The 16,035-nt window shown below is 49.5% G+C and overlaps 1 non-coding gene and 1 pseudogene across 1 annotated transcript; both read left to right on the top strand.

Moving 5' to 3' along the window:
- The first annotated feature begins 315 nt into the window (after nt 1–315).
- Nucleotides 316–1,755, top strand: LOC115326835 (annotated as a pseudogene).
- Nucleotides 1,756–15,369: 13,614 nt separating this feature from the next.
- Trnav-aac lies at nt 15,370–15,442 on the top strand. Its single transcript has one exon. It is a non-coding gene; the product is annotated as a tRNA-Val (tRNA).
- Nucleotides 15,443–16,035: the final 593 nt, after the last annotated feature.

Raw genomic sequence — 16,035 nt, 5'->3', positions numbered from 1 at the left:
GCCTGGGGTCTTTAACGTGCACCACGCAGTAGTGATACGCGACCGCACGCCGGTACGATGCTTATCCATATCGAAACGAGCAAGGTTGGGGTATGAGCTCAGGATGCCTGGGCCTGGGTCACGTGGCCTGGGTTCTGCAGCGCGAGCTTTCGCTCCACATGCACCAGGTTGGTGTGCGCTAGCCCACATGGACAACTCGGTCACGCTTGGAAGCATGATGTTTCGATTCACACGCTACTAAGCAATATACATAAAGAGAAAAGAAGAGGAAGTGGACGACTACACGCGAACGCAGAGAACTGCCGAAGATTGGCGATGGTACGTGGAGCTCCAGCATCAGCCAGCCTAGTACTGGTGACACTGATGGCTCTAGGTGTCCGAGCCCAACCAAAGGCAGCACCCGCCATACTTCCCCACCGCCTCGTCCACCTCGACCTCAAACGCGCTCTTCTCAAGACAGACTACCTGCTCAGTCTCATTCCCGTCCTCAGAAGTCTCGGTGCCACTGGCCCGCTGATCGAATACGAAGATGCATTCCCATTTGTGGGCTCGCCCCTCCACGCTGTCACTTCGAAGCACGCGTACACCCGGCAGAAGTTGAGGACCATCCTCGAGGAAGCCGAAAGATACGACCTTGCCGTAGTACCATTTATGAACACCTTCAACAACATGGAGTACATTCTCAAGCTCCCGGAATTCTCAAGGTACCGCGAGAACCCGGGAGTCAATGGCACCATCTGTCCGACGTACGCCCCCGCGGTTAGCCTTGTCAAGAAGCTTCTAGACCAGGTGCTTGACTTCCACGGGAAAGAGGTCAAGTACGTTCACATCGGATGCGGACACATAAAAGCCATCGGACAGTGTCCACGGTGCAGCGCTAGGGACTTCAACTCGAAGACTTCCGCCAAGCCGCGCCTACAGGCGCAACTTGCTCCGCTAGAAAAGAAGCAGAGTCTATACTTGGCCTAGACCCTGGAACTTGCAGAGTATGTTAAAAGGCGCCACAACGTTCGCGCCATTGTGTGGCATGACATGCTAGCCAAGATTCCCCACAAGCTATATCGTCGTTTCCCGGTGGGTCTTTACGTCGATGTGATGATGGCTGACTACACCGCGCACACTATCATGCATCACTGGCTGTCGTTTGCGGCCAGATTTAACAGCTCCCTCTGGATTGCCAGTGCCTTCAAAGGGGCTAGTGGTCGGACAGCAGTGTATCCCTCCCTCAAAGAACGCATTTCGAACCAGATAAACTGGATAACCGCTATAAAAGAGTGGAAGAACCACGTCAGCTTCCCTGGAATAGCGTTGATGGGGCCACAGCGTCACGATCACGAAGCTTCGCTTTGCGAACTGCTACCGGTCGGAATACCATCACTGGCCATTTCGCTGGCCATCGTGAAGAACTTTAGAGGAGCGCCCTTAGCAAATTCTTTGAAATTGCAGAATGTTTTGGTATGTCGCAAAACGGTCATCGTCAACGATTCCCAGAACGTTCAAGGAACCGACTGCGACTTCCCTGGGGGTAGAGTTGTGGATGCTGTCGCCTGGTACGTGAACCTTAAACGTCACGTGGAAATGACACCATACCTACCAGCTCGCCAGTCCGATCAGGGCAAACCCTTGACCAATCGCGAGAGCGAACGGAGCTGCGTCAGTACCCTGAAGGCGGACGAGGTCGAGATTCGTGACATGAAAGAAAACGCCACAAAGACGTTGAGTGAGGTGTATGACGAGGACACCGTAAACGAGTAGGTGTCGTCAAAAGTTGGGAGGCTTGAAAGGGATTTAAGTCATAAACAAAGCGTTTTGCAAGCTAGCGGGTCCTTGCGGATGCTCCAGACGACCTCTAAAACCGTTAGACACCTGCGTACCAGGCGTGTACTATGGATGATTCAAACGCCCAGTACTCCCCCTCGTGTGAACTAACAATTTTTTACGTCTCTTATAAAAGGAAACGTAATAAAACAATTGTATAAGAAACGGTTGTGAATAAGACCTTTTATTCGGTACATTCATTCATATAATTAAAAGTCTACAGTAAAGCCACTAAATGAGCTAGCTTATTTAGCGGCACTAGTCAACACGTAACCCGTTCTTCAACGCAACGTCCTTAGACATGGCCTTCGAGATTTTTCGCACCCTCTGCTTCGGCGTGTCTAAACGCTCGGCATGCCCAGCAGAAGAAGCGAACCGAGCCAATTCTCTAGATCACAGCATTAACCAAACCATAAATGAAAACAGATTTACCTCAAAGCACGCTGTCAGGTAATCCCAGGAATGAAGATTACATTTTCATTGTTATCACGACGTTTATTCGCAATTTTTATTCGGTGCTCCGGCCTTTGCGCTGTTTCGCTGGGTGATGCCTCAGAATTCAAGAGTACGTGCATGGACTTGCTCGTGACAAATATCAGCATCATGTACTGCCACTGTACAGTCCTTTATTAAGTTCCAGGCTTCCTTTCTTTTCAACTCTTCTCTCTCTCTGTTTCTCTTTCTGTGCAGTCCTTGATACTGAACCAAGGAATTTAATGTCCATAATAAGTGGCGCACGTTCTTTCCACGAGCCAGCAGCCGCCGGTGTGCGCGAGCACAGGCAACAAAAATGACGTCACAGACCTCCATTCGTGGTTGAGATGACAGTGAAATGTATGGGCTTCGGACCAAAGGAGAATAAAGACAAGTTTTTCATCTACACAGTGGTGCCTGGTGTAAAAAGTAAGCGATGAATTGGTCTAACAAGCACGTAGCTTTCACTTGTAGAGATGAAAAGCCTGTCTTTATTCTCCTTTAGTCCGAAGCCCATGCATTTCACTGTCATCTCAACCGCGAATGGAGGTCCGTGACGTCATGTTTGTTGCGTGTGCTCGCGCACACCGGCGGCTGCTGGCTCGTGGAAAGAACGTGCGCCACTTATTATGGGCACTAAATTCTTTGGTTCAGTATCCCTTTATTAAGAGTGCACAGAAAGCAGTAACTGAGATCGGGGAGACCAATAGTCCAGCCCTTAAGCGTATGTTAAGAGACGGCAGTCGGAAAATTGCAGTAAGAGCGTGCTGGGAGGCCACTTTAAAGCGTTTCTTTCGCGTCGAACCCGTCGTTGAAATATGCTAATATAAGGAAAGGGAAGCCGGTTAAACGAAGCCTTCAGAATTCAGTCTCTAGCTTTTAGTCTTTATTTATTTGACTCTGGAGAGCCGGGACACCGCAGAAAGGCAGCAGCCCGTACCATGAAGGCCCGCGGTGCCGCATCCAGTGAACACGATAATTTGATGAGTATGTACATGCAAGATGACGACGACGTGGATTGTTTGTATTGGGGAGAATGGTAAGAAGCCCAGATTTCGTGGAGGCGGGTTGGGCGAGAGAGCAGCGAGCCATGGGGATCTGGCACGTCGTTCGATCAGTGCATGAAGGAGCCCCAGGAACATGATGGCGCTGTTGCTCACTGGGGTCCACTGGGGTCGGAGCATCAGGCTCCAAGGAGGTAGCCCAGTTAAAGTAGAAGCTGCCGCCTCCGAGGAACCGAGGCTCAGGGCTCAGAATGAGGCACCGCCATCGCCCGGTGTGTCATCCTCTCAACGTCGTCGTCGTCACCTTTCAGTGTTCCATAGATGGCTTGCACAGACGTTACATGGGTGTACACTGTAGTGGCAGAATTTAAAAAAATCCGTACCTTTCGCAGCATACATTTTGCACCACCGAATTTGTTTTTCTCGGCGAGAACAAGTGGGAGTGACCATCAGCATGATGTGATGACGTCACGTGCAAGCGACGTACACCATGTCTATACTCTACTTCACCTTATGATGTACTGCAGGAAAGGCTACACCCGCGAGCTCCTTGCTCTAGGCCACGTCTCGGTGGCACAAGCTCTCGTGCATTAAGGGCGGCTGTCAACGCTATAAGCTCGCGCTTCTAGCCTTTGCTACGGTACAACTAGAGCCACTAAATGAGCTGCGCTTAGAGTATCGGCACTCCGTTCCCCGACATTGTTGTGGGCGCCGCCATATTGGGGCTTGTGCAGAGCAGACGCAACTGCAGATCGTCATGATTCAAAAGTGCGACTTCCTCAGCATTCGATTCGGTGTTAGGAAGTTCATGTAATATTGCTTTTCTCTGTCACGGACTGTTTAAACATTTGTGGAGGGCAGAAAAGCGTTTCCTGTGATTCCAGATAATGCTTCAGATAACTGGCAACCATGCTTTTAAGCCACAATATGGCCCAGTGTCGTTACTCTGAAGCGTAGCTTATTTAGTGGCACTAGGTACAACATAGGGTGAAACGGACTATAGTGCCCTTTTCGTAAAATCTTTGATCTGTTTCTTTCTCATCTTTTATTGTTTGTGTATTTGACAGGAATCGAGTTCTTTGGTCTTAATAATATGGGCCCAATAATTAAGCTCTAGGCATAAAATTACCTTCCCTGAGAATATTTCCAAAATTTTCATTTATGAATCCTGACATCACGTTCGGAAGTTTGTTGTTAGACGTCGAAATACCACACTTTCATAATAATAAAGGTCCCTTTAGTCAGTGGACCTTCATGATCGACGGCGAATCAATAGACCGATCTTACCAGCCAGTTTGATTACGCCACCGCTGCCGCAATGCATCGAGGGAACTTTAGTCTTTCTGCACGTGCTACAACCTCGCTGGAGCTCTGCACGTGCAGAGCATGGGACGGCGCGAGCCGCCTCGTGCACTGCAGCCTGCCTCCTTATGGCTAAAGTTATGGCGGCGTGACGCATGCGCTGAACGCTTGACGATATCGGTACAGTGTACTAGAATACTAGTACACTGTAATATCGGTCTATTCGAGATCCTCCGCGCGTGGTATGTGCTCGCGACCCAAGAGCGCTTACCAACGTTGGCGCTTACTGATCACCCAAATACAAAGGCACCTAAGTAAATGTACCTTTATGCTGGCTGTGTGAATGGGGTATGCAGCATTGTAATCGGCGAATCAGCCAGCGCTCTTGGGTCGCGAGCACATGCCCTGCGCGTAGAACCGAGAATCGATTCGCCGCCGACCATAAAGGTCCATTAGTTAAAAGGCCATTTATGATCCTGTGAATGGGGTATTAGAGATCGAACTATAAGGGGCGCTTTATCGAGCTTGTTGTCCCCACAATCCGGTGTTTGCTAACACAGCATAACAAAGAAATTGAACCTCGCCTAGCATGGCCTTGGCACGAGCGCTTCGCTCTGACTAGTGCATTGGTCGCACGAGGAACGGCTTTTGAATCGTCATCTTCAATTTCTCGGATCAAAAACAAAGACTTAAATACGGTCTGTTGTCCCCGCAGCTGAAGCGTACGGCTTTAGGCGTGACTGTTTGATCTCTTTCCCAATAGACTTGATGCATGAATTGGACGGTGTTGAATGAATCCCGAGAATGGTCCCGTTTGGTACGCGCCAAACATCTGATAATATAATAGACCCTTTCCGGAATTCAGTCTGGCCACTTTGATCACTATCATCATCATCTGAAAACGGCATATGTGCTATACTAATGGCGGCCTTCTGTTTACTGATGAAGGAAGAAGTTGAAGATGCTCCTGAGCAGATGATTCGAGGCTTATACATTCTAGGTGTTAGCGCGACGTAAAGCAGGAATTGGAAGCAAGAGCTGCGTAAGCGTTCATTTCTAACTCAGTCCCAGTCAATCTGTTAGTAGCACTCAATCGGCTTCAAAGCCATTTAGCGCTCTCCGGACGGCACCATTTCGTTCAACAGCAGCGCCCTCGCCACACAACTGGGAAATTCAGCGGGTTAAAGCGCGAAACACATGTACGACGAAACCGTCCGATCCGACGTCCGACCGCGCAATACGACGGTCGAGGGCGAGGGTTTTCAACACTCTCCGATGCTACGAAAACCCTCTCCCCCCAAGGTCATTCCGGCAGTCCGCACGTCGGATCGGAAGGTTTCGTCGTACATGTGTTTCCCGCTTTAGACGGGGTAAAACGAGAGAGAGGGCACGCGCCCGACTCCGCTAGCAGACGACAAACCGGGAGGTTGCCATTCTCCATCTCTGGGCTGTACCGGCGGGCTGTACGGAACATCGAACTCTCGCTCGTGGCGGCCGTATTGAAGTGGTTCGCGTTCTTAGAATAGTTAGGGCTACTCCAAAATCAGCCTATATCTCTCTGTTGTTCTCTTTTGGTAAATGATCAACTAGCATATATCTTTTTTCCGTTACTTAAATAACAGTTGAGTCAGCTGGCAGTACTACCCTCAACTACTGCGTGTATGGCGGCAGGAGAGCACGTTTTTATTTACTATTTCAGACTTCCACTCATGGTCGCTAAAGGCCTACACGAGTACGAACTTTGCATAGCAAAAACGGTACAGCAACCGGATTTACTTTTCGCCGGAGAGACCGGCCAACCTGACACAGTTTTCCCTATTTTCTTTTTATTTGCACGCAGGTAACAGCGCAATTCGACCCTGTTAGTCTTTATATCTAACATAGTATTACACGATAACTGGAATACCAAAATCTGCGCGTCTGCGCTTGAAATTTCCCAAATGACGCGATTTTAAACAGAGTTTGCACGCCAGCCGGATGCTAGGTACAGCCCCCTCGGGGGAGACGACATGCCGGGTGAGAGGGAGAGGGCATTTTTTTCTATCGATTACCATCTCTGCTATGACCCTAATGAAACGGTCTTATTTTACGAGTGAAAAGTACTTTTTTAGAAAAATTAATGACATAAAAAATTTGGTTTTAGAATTTTCGTTAACTTTTAGGTTCGAAATAGTCACCACCATGGAACGCTTCCCGGCATATCAACGACATGTCGGCAGGCTTTGCGGTGTGCAAAAGCCTCGCGTTTCTGTCTCGTGATGCGCGCGCGCCGGGGAGAAGTCCACGGAATTACCCCTGGGACTAGAAGCTACGTCTTGAGCGCGAGCTCGCTGGCTTCCACATCGCTTTGGTTGCGCCTTCCTTCGCGCTTACACTTCTGTTCGCAAGAGCAGAAAGCTCGTGCTGAAGGTGGAGCTTCCAGTCTCCGATTCAGGGTGAACGAAGTAGAAAAGTGTACCCTGGATCGTTCCCATTATTGTTTTCTATAGCCAACGGGTATCGTTATCGGAACGCAAAAGCGATCGACTAAAGCTCTCTTACATCACACGGTTTCTGCTATGCCACTAGAGGTCTCACGCATATTCGATTTCTCGAAGAAAGCCTTGTCCTCAGGCAGATCCCTCGATGCTAAAATAGTTCATAATTCAGCGCTGTGCTTCGAGACTATGGGAGCTTCGTTTGCTGAGTAAGCTTGTCCACGCAGTTATTTTCGTCCAAGAACGACGTAGAAACTTTATATTGCCTGCTCAGGACAACACGTAAATTAGGCCCGGAACTTTTTCCAAACCCAATCATGAGTCAAAGTTTTTTTTGGAGAGAGGATACTAATCAACTTGAAAAACAATGCACATGCAGTTGAGTGTTTGAGTGTTTTACAACATACGAAACAACAAATCTTGCGGAAGCTGGGGAAATTTTAATATTCCACCACAGCACCAAATTCTATGCTCACCTGTGAATCTTCTCTGTCCGTCATAACTAACGTCTTAAAGGTTGGCGTTCCTGATTTGTGAAGTTGGGAACCGAACTTTCACGAGATTCAGATCCGAGAGCTCCACCGACTGAACAACACTTTCCCCGTTCTGGCGGCGCCGGATTGAAATCATTCAAATATTTAGGCAAAGGAACGGCCGTGCGTCTTGTTCGGGAAAAAAACGTTACGAACTACGACTGCAGGTCTCTCCGCAAGGAACGAAGCAGGGGGAGACAGTTGGGCTAAATTAAAATTCGGAGTCGGTGTAGGTTGAAGCGACGCAGAAGGACACGGCGTTTCAAGTAGTGCGTCGCAACTTCAAACTAACCCCTCCATAATAAAGGAGTTCCAACGAAGGCTGCAGGCGGCACCTGCAGCCTTATCTTTGCGCACTGCAGTGCACGAACACGCAGCACCCGAGTTGAAAGCCCATCCCGCTCGGGTTACACACACAGTCGAGCAAGAAGCCAAGGGAGCTAGCTCTCGGAGCCGCTCGAGTCATCCAAGTCCTCAGGGAAAGTTTGGCTCAGACGGTGAGAGCTCGGCGAGAGCTCAACTCGCCAATAATTCAGGACGTCTAAGAGACCGAGAAATCGCGGCGACGAACGCAGACGAAACCTCACGGATGATGACGGTGCATAATTTCTCAGCTACGCAACTGGGGCTCGCGCCTCGGCCGAGGCTGAGGCTGAAGCGCTACAGGTAGGAACAAGTAAGAACGCAGTCGTCGCTCACGGGCGCGCTCAATCTTTCATCCTCCGCGGGCCCCCGGTGGAACAACAGTGGGCCGTAGACAGAAAAAGAAAAGATATCTGTTAAGTGCAGTCGCCTACAGCGCAGTCATATCCGAAGAACCTTGCGCGGAGCTGACGGATTAGCCCCCGGCCAAACAGTAGGGATGTTCGACTCAGTGTAATCCAGCGCTTTCGAGGCTGGCGCTGCTGAATGTTTAACTGGCTCCCCGGGTAAGAGTGGTGGAGTGGCTGACTTGGAGGGACTTGCCGACTCCATGAATTATCGAAAGGACGACGGAATGTACGGACGCCCGTATTTCGCAGACAGTCTGATAGCCGTCAGCAATCACAGATGGCGCTTCGGGTCCTTTTTGTCGTCTGATCCCTCTTCGGATTTTGGAGTTGACTTCGAGTGAGGAGTTGTGGTGCTGCTTTTATTTTCTGTGTTTTTCCTGCCGCCTAAGCTTGATCTGACGTTGGTCGTACTCAATATTTCATAGAACGGCTGTCGTCGCGTCCTCCCCGCTTGGTGTTGCTTTGGGCGGCTGGCATGTCTTTTGGCCTTTTTGGCGTGTTTGTGGAGTTTGAGTAAACAACCATGGTTTGCTTTGATGTTGGCGAGGCGGGACTAAGGTTGCGTGAGCGGCCTGACGTTTGCTGTTGTTGAAATTGGGTTGAGAGAAGGTATCTTCAAATAAGTACGGTAGCTTCGACCTAGAATTTGGTTTGTTGTGTTACTTGATCAAGCGATGTCGGTACATGTACCAAGATTAAATTGCGAAGGTCCGCCTCTCTAAGTACTGCAGTAATTGTATTTAAACTTGTAAAAAATTGAGGTAAAGGGGCCCCCTCTCCGAAACGTCCGATTAAACTATCCAAGTTTGTTTGAACCTCGGTGGCTTTTTTTACATATATATGTATATTTATAGGGTGTTAGTTGTTAACAACATTAAAATAATTTTGGTTCCTGAAAGTCATCGATAAATGAACGGCACCATTAAATGCAGCTCAAGCAATGTGCAACATTTTGCTAATAAGGCAAAAACAAGCATAGATATAGTTTTTTACGCCCCAATATGGTAAAGAGAGCTTTTTTAAAGAAACTGTCATGTCTTTATTGTTTTAACCGGGGATGTGCGAAATGAATCGTTGCGGACGAACAACGGCCGGAGTGAGATTAAAAGACAGAAAAGTACGCGAAGTCTTTAACACGCAGGCGCTGAAATACATGGGCGTTGTTTGTCGGGGACAGCGCAATTTAATATCCGTGGAAAAGGGGGGACTCAGAACATCCGAAACTGCCGAAATGCGTGAATGAGTCATGAGCCGAGCGAGGTTAAAGCCGAACACTACACAAGCTCACAACGACAACAGAGAAAACCACAAACCACAAAAAAAAAAAAAAAAAACATGAACAATGATTGCTACACATCAAAGGAGCAAAAATGCAATTAACAAAAATAACAAAAAAAGGGAGACCTGTTGCCCCGTTTGGCTTTGTCATCATGGTAATGAAGGGTGTGGATACCAACGGATAAACCACCATCTTTGTATATATTTTTTTTTTATCCCAACGAACGTGTTGTTTGGTAGCCAACCGCAAAAAAAATGACTCCCTTTTGTTTTCTGAGAAGGAACATCATTACAAAAAAAAAAAATTGCCCCTTCTCATTCACCCTCTTTCTTTCCTCCAATGGCTTTCTCGCTCCACGCACCCTCGGACCCCGGGTTCCTTTTCCAGCACCTTCGATACGAGCGGGTGCATGTGTCCGCCAACAAAAACGAAGGTGATTAACGACGATAGCCACCAGGGGCGATAGTAGCGCTGCGAATTACAGTGATGGACTCGAAGCTAGGCGAGCAGCGCCACCTCGCGGGACTCCCCTCTGTGTGTCTTCAGGCGTCTCTCCGGAGCTCGTACCTCTATCCACCTATGCAGATGATATACCCGAGCGCTCACCTTCGCTAGCCCTCGCCGCTCGAAGAACGTATGGAGAAACGCAGACAACAACCAAAAAAAAAGAAAAACAGAAACAAAAAAAAAGTAAGTAAAAAACGAAAACGAGGTGGGTGTACGAAACGATGGTGAGGCCAACATCAGCAGATCGTTTTGGCCCCACTAGGCGTGGCGGCAACGTAGAAGCTAAGCCTATTTCGTTCCGCTGTTGTTGCGGTTCTTGCGTATACTTTACGACTTTCGGATGATGCTGTATTTTGTTTGATTGTTTGGCTTTTCGGCCGTTTGTTTTCGGAGTTTTGCGCCGGTGTGGAGGAGCTTTTTCCTAGATTGAACCGAGAGCTCTCGGGGGTGTTAGGTCAACCGCGTAAGGAGCGTTGCGAAATGGCGGGAGAGGTTTCGAGGGTTAGGTTTGGTTACACGATTACTAGTTAGGCTTGAGGACTCTGCTGCAATCGATTAGAGGTGGTGTTTAGCTACGTACTGGCATCACGCGGGGGTTTATCACGGATAGTCAGGCCAAAGGGGCACAAAGCGGATCTTAGGGACCGTTTTTTTTATAGCACAATAATTCACCCTACGAGCCCCACTCGTCATAAGAAAATCAGAAATTACAATCATGCGTTGTCTTTTGTCATATTAAAGCGCTACCAAACAAGGCGGCACGCCCCTCTGCCCTAATCTATATATAAAAAAAGGCTATAAATTAAAATAATGCGTGGATTTTCGACTTTTAAATCTGACGAAACATCGAGACATGCTCTTTGGCCCTAAGCGACCGAGACAAAAAAATTACGGCTCACATGACATTTTCTTCATAAAAAGGCGAGCGAGCAAAGATCGCGACACGCCCGTTTGCCCCAAGCATCACAGGAATTTTAAGATTAGAGGCACGCGGGTAGCTTTGCTCCTATTAAAACGCGACCAAACATCGCGAGTACCTAAAAAAAAAATCCGGAATTATAATTGTGCGTGTCTTTTTTCATAATACAAGCCAAAGACACTTAAAACTGCTTAAGGGTAGGAATGTGAAAGCGTTATAGCCCCGCGGGTGAAATGTTTTCGAGTAACGTTTCTACACGTATTAAAGTTGTTTCTGCCGGTATTGTATGCGGTGTGTGCGTGTCTTCGTATTCGTTGGCCACCAGGCCCAAACTTTCGGACCCTCATCGTTGGTTTCCTCTTCGCTCGCCTTGCCGCATTGATCCAGTCCCTTGCTTCCTCGGCTGTGGCGTATTAGCGTGGGCGGCCACGATTGCCTGCGGAAGCCGCCGTAGATGTAGACGCTGCTGCCGATGTCGAGGCCGTAGATGTAAACGCGGTCGCCTCACGGTCCATCGCACGAAGCACACAACGAGCACTGATGAAGTCCGAAGTGCAACTGATGCGCCGGAGGCAGCGCTCCGGCGGTGACGTCTCCCTCCCCCCACTGCGCAGGCGCGGCGCCCCCACCGGCTTCAGTGACGAAGCATCTGCGTTGCTGTGCTTTTCTTTGTGTTTTATTTCTGATGCGTTTCCGCTTTGAGCTTGAGCGGCGCGTGCTTGACGACGTAGTTTTATGGCCATCTTTCGGGCCCAACGCCGACGCCCCCTTTTCCCGTAATGGGACTTACAAAGACGCGACCGGACATCACGACACGATCCCTTTTTCGGGGCTCTTTATCAGAAAAAGATGCGTGTCCGGATGATTGGTCACATTACACCCTTTCAAATGCTTGCTTCTCGTAACACTCAGAGGCGTGCGGAGATGCAGCTTTACGGGTACGATGCAGCTCCGATAATCGTAGTCACTGAGATTTTCAAAGAAACCACTATCATGATGTCAACGGCGATATCCTTTCCGTGACATGCTGCAAAATAACCCGAGAAGTCTGGTTCGCATGGACATATACATGTGAAGAGCGACAGCTGAAGCTTTCATGGCAGCTCCAGCACGATTTCGAGGAACTTAATCCCCCGACTAAAAATCGAAAATGAAAGTACAAAATATTCGGTCACAACTCCGTACGTATGTTGAGGCCTAACACGAAGTCACGATGTTTAAGTGTACCTGGAGCCTCGAGGTAACGAGGCTTGGGTGTCGGACTGTCTACGTCGCCTACTGGAGGCCATGGCGGGTCACAGATTGGACGCGAAGCACCGCGTCAGAGTTCGTCTGTGACTCGTGTCCAATTAGTGATTGAACGGGGTCTCATCCAAACGCTGACGAAGCACCCCCCGGTGCCTCGTCACCGACTGGCGTGTTAGCGTCCCGCCCACGCATCCGACGCGACGCCGAAAACAGAAGACGTCGAAAGGGCTGGAGTTTCACGCTGTCGGATGTCGCGATCCTGGTGGTCGGCTACAGAAGTCCCGACAAAAAGGCCGGGCAAACGCGAGTGTTGATCCCGTTGCGGCGTTCCAACTCCTGGCAGCCGAAGCTTCCTTCCGCAGGCTGCCAAATTACAAGCGATCTGCAGCAGAGCGGGCGTCTGCCATCTCCACCATTGCTGATGTCACCGCCAGGATCGCGGTCGACGACATCACGATACCTTTATGACGTCACCACTTTTTTTGTTCGCACGCGGTAAACGCATCAAGGCCGGTTCACACACTCGCAACTGAATAGAACCGAGTGAGACAAGACCGGTCTTTAAGCCTCTTGCAACGGCGTAGGACCGGATGCACTGCCGAGGAGCAGGTCCTAAGCCGTCGTGAGAGGCTTAAAAACCGGTCTCGTCTCAACCGGTCCTACTCGGTTGCGAGTGTGTGAACAGGCTTTTAGTCGGCGACGCGTTCCAGGTACCGAACACCTGTCCGATCTCTACGCCGGCCTGGCCTCCGGTACGTGACGAAAACATATTCTTCACTAGGGCCTTGAGGACTTTATTTCTGGGACTTAGACTCCGTTTCACACCAAGTTCAAACGCAAAACTCCGACGGAGTAAATAAAGCCCCGCCAAAAGTGCATTGTCATGGCGCCCGCCGTTATGGAGCGCTCCATTTGATCGAGGAAACCAGTAGCGCACAGTAAACACAACGTTATCATGCGTTTTTTTTTTCTGCGCGCGAATTTGTTTAGCCGGTGGTAGCTTCGCCACAAAGATGAATGACGACCCCCATGACGATGGACTGTTGACGCCACCTCATTGGCTTAAAATCCCTCGAAACTTTTTTTTTTTTTTACAAGCAACGACAAACAATCAAAAAGACAAAGCCCATTCCGCTGGAACAAAATGACGTCACTCGGTTCTGTCTTGTGCTGTGCGCCGCCATTCCTTAAACCTGCGCCGTCACGCAGTCGGCGCTTCAAAGAATGTCGTTACTTGTAGGAAGCTCTTATCTAGGAAGCTCTTAACTTTACATTGGCTTCCAGCCGATCCCAGCGTCAACTACTGCAGGGCGGAGTAATAAAGTTTGTTTCAAAAACGCTATCGTGCACCCGAATCAGGAAGAAGGTGAGCGGCAAACGTACGCAAAAATAAGCGCTCAGTACAGCGTGACAAAGGCTGTTTGACCGGACGACAGATGGGTCGACCTAAAGTTCCTACATAAGAGCTTTCTACAAGTAGAGACATTTTCTGAAGCGCTGACTGCGTGACGGTGCAGGTTTGTACGAAGCGAATGGCCGCCCACAGCAGAGCTGTACTAAATGCCGCCATTTTATTCCAGCGGAATGTGCTGTCATTTATATTGGTTGTGATTACTTGTAAAAGAAATATCAAGGGACTTTAGGTCGACCCACCGAAACGTGACGGTGGCTTCGGCTAATCTAACTGACAGCTTAAAGTCGCGGTCAAACTGCCAATTCATCCTACAAAAGACAGTGCGTAGACACTGTCTGAGGCGTGTTCCTTCCCCGTGTGGCCGAATGGATTGATGGATGAACGTTAACGGCTTTACCTTTTGTAATGGGCGGCAGCTTGCACCACGTAGCTTAAGACTAAAAAGACTTATGGCGAATTCCACTGGGCGTTTTGGAGCGCGCCGGGATCAGTTGACCAGATCCGGACTGGAGCACACGATCCGAACGGGGTCGCGCCGCCTACGGATCCCCAGTGGAACATGACCACTGCTCCGGGATCGGCGGATGCCTTCCCGTCATTCAACTGCCCGGGAATTCCCTTTCTGCGGCCGCTGCGGTCGTTTCGAAGACGTTTTCACAATCGCGGCGCTAACACGTGTTCGACGCACGAGCGGCAGGAATGGCTCAGGCGCTTCTAGCAAAGATTGCCGGAATGCCAGTAGCGCGGCAAATACCTTCTCTTCTCCTTCCTGGAAAACGAACCGGCTGTCGAGCCAAGGGGTAAGCAAGCGGCCATTACGAATTCTTCTGATGTCGAGACAATCTAGGAGCCCAGCCCGCGACGTGCTTCTTCTTCTGAGGCGAGATCAGGCGAGATGCCCCACGAGAAAGGAAGTCACGTGTGTGCGCCGACGGCTGGCCCGGCTGGATTCCGGTTGAATCCGCCGAAATCGTGGGTACGACTTTTCTTGGATCCAGATCAAGATCTGGAGCGGCATCTAATCCAAAACGACCAGTGAAACACGTCGGTCTCGATCCCGATCGCCCAGTGAAATAGGCTCGCTCCAGAAAAGTCGATCCTGGCGCGCTCCAAAACGCCCAGTTGAATTCGCCAACAGGCAAGGCTAGGCCGCCGCATTGGTCGTTCAGAAACTGCCTTCAGACATGTTCGAAACCCACAAACAGTTATGTACGAAGCCTTCGAACACGCTTAAAGGTGTGTCGGAAAACAATTCAATTCATCGCGCCTGCCGCGAACGCCCTGTCTCTTGTATCACGTGTATATGTGGAGTGCGACAGGGACCAGAGAGGTCGTGGCCAGTTCCGGACGTCAATTCTTCTCGCTCGGCGGCCAATGGGAATACGGTGTAAGAAAGCCTCCGAAACGAATCGCGAGAAACATGAACCAAACAGTCACGCCCCGGGATTGTGAAGCTGCCAGTCAGCATCGAAAGAGAAGGGATAGAAGGCTGAAAAAGAAGGATAGCGAAGAAGCCGACCAGAGCGAACGATGGCTTCCTACAGCAACCAGTTCTGCGAGAATATGCAGCTATACCTCCCAGCGTCTTTCGCTCAGATTCACGCAGGCTCCGCGTGCCAGCGTGCTTGTTGTGTAGTGGTTATCACATCCGCCTAACACGCGGAAGGTCCCAGGTTCGATCCCTGGCAGGCACAGTGCGTCTTTTGATACTTGATTGACATTTTTACTGCTGTTTCCCGTAATATACCGAGAGTTGACCCAGCACCGAGGTACGCCCGACCGCCTACTTGTATAATGATTTAGTTATATATATATATTTCTTTTTTCTCAGGAACTCCGAAAGGAAATTGATTTCTAGTAATTGCGGTGGCTGCGCCAATGGTAACCTCCGCCGAAATGGGGTCAAGCAGGTACAGCATGAGATAAGCGAACATTGCCGATTGGGGAAAGGTCATCTGTGCTTCATCGCCCCTCCATGCAATAACAAGTCTGGCAGATCACGGGATTTATTCTTTTTTTTTTTTTTATCGTACATTGAAAGTTTGCCCACTCTTTATTTTAACCGGGTTCGCTCCTGAGTTTAGTTAGGCTATCTCTCGGGGTACTACGGTGGTTGCTAAAAAGGTGAATTTGAGGCGCCACGACTCAGACGTCTTTCGACGCGGCAATTAAAATAGATATTCTGACTACCGTTTATGCGAATCTTTTAGTGGATTATTTACCGAAGCATGGCTTTAACACCTTCAAAGGGCGATAGTAAAAAACAGCACACGGTATATTATTCGCC

Source organism: Ixodes scapularis, unplaced genomic scaffold (genome assembly GCF_016920785.2).
Source record: "Ixodes scapularis isolate PalLabHiFi unplaced genomic scaffold, ASM1692078v2 PGA_scaffold13__105_contigs__length_92229423, whole genome shotgun sequence".
Taxonomy (NCBI): Eukaryota; Metazoa; Arthropoda; class Arachnida; order Ixodida; family Ixodidae; genus Ixodes; species Ixodes scapularis.
This window is presented reverse-complemented; position numbering and strand designations above follow the sequence as displayed.